Genomic DNA, 754 nt, shown 5'->3' with positions numbered 1-754 from the left:
TCAAATACTGCCTTTTTTTTTTTTTTGATGGAGTCTCACGCTATTGCCCAGGCTGGAGTGCAATGGCTTGATCTTGGCTCACTTCAACCTCTGCCACCTGGGTTCAAGCCATTCTCTTGCCTCAACCTCCAAAGTAGCTGGGATCATAGCTGCCTATCACTGTGCCCAGCTAAGTTTTGTATTTTTAGTAGAGATGGGGTTTCACCATCTTGGCCAGGCTGGTCTTGAACTCCTGACCTTGTGATCCACCTGCCTCTGCCTCCCAAGTTCTGGGATTATAGGCATGAGCCACTGTGCCCGGCCCAAATGCTGCTTTTGTACCTGACTCTGGGATCACAGACATGTGGCAGGACAGAGAGAAAGAGACACTAACTGAAAAGGGTTGGGTAAAGCTCACGTAGGGCTGGTAAAGAAACCAGCACATTGTCAGAACTGCCTAGAAAGACAGAACACCAGGAGAATTGAAGCATCTGTTGCCCTGGCACAGAACAGTGTTGGCTCTCGGTTTGAAGAGAGAAGTTGGTATGTGTTGCTGTGCCAGTCTGTTTGCACTGCTATAACCGCATACCACAGACTGGGCAATTTATAAACAATAAAAATTTACTTCTCACAGCTCTGTAGGCTGAGAAGTCCAAGATTAAGGTGGCAGTGGGTCCAAGTGTCTGATGAAGGGTGGTCTCTGCCTCTAAGATGATGCCTTGAACATTGCATCCCCCCACATGGTAGGAGAGCAGAATAAAACAAACCCATTCCT

The sequence above is a fragment of the Sapajus apella genome, unplaced genomic scaffold, assembly GCF_009761245.1.
Source record: "Sapajus apella isolate SASKATOON/1434 unplaced genomic scaffold, GSC_monkey_1.0 scaffold33, whole genome shotgun sequence".
Lineage (NCBI taxonomy): Eukaryota > Metazoa > Chordata > Mammalia > Primates > Cebidae > Sapajus > Sapajus apella.
Note: the sequence above shows the minus strand (reverse complement) of the source record.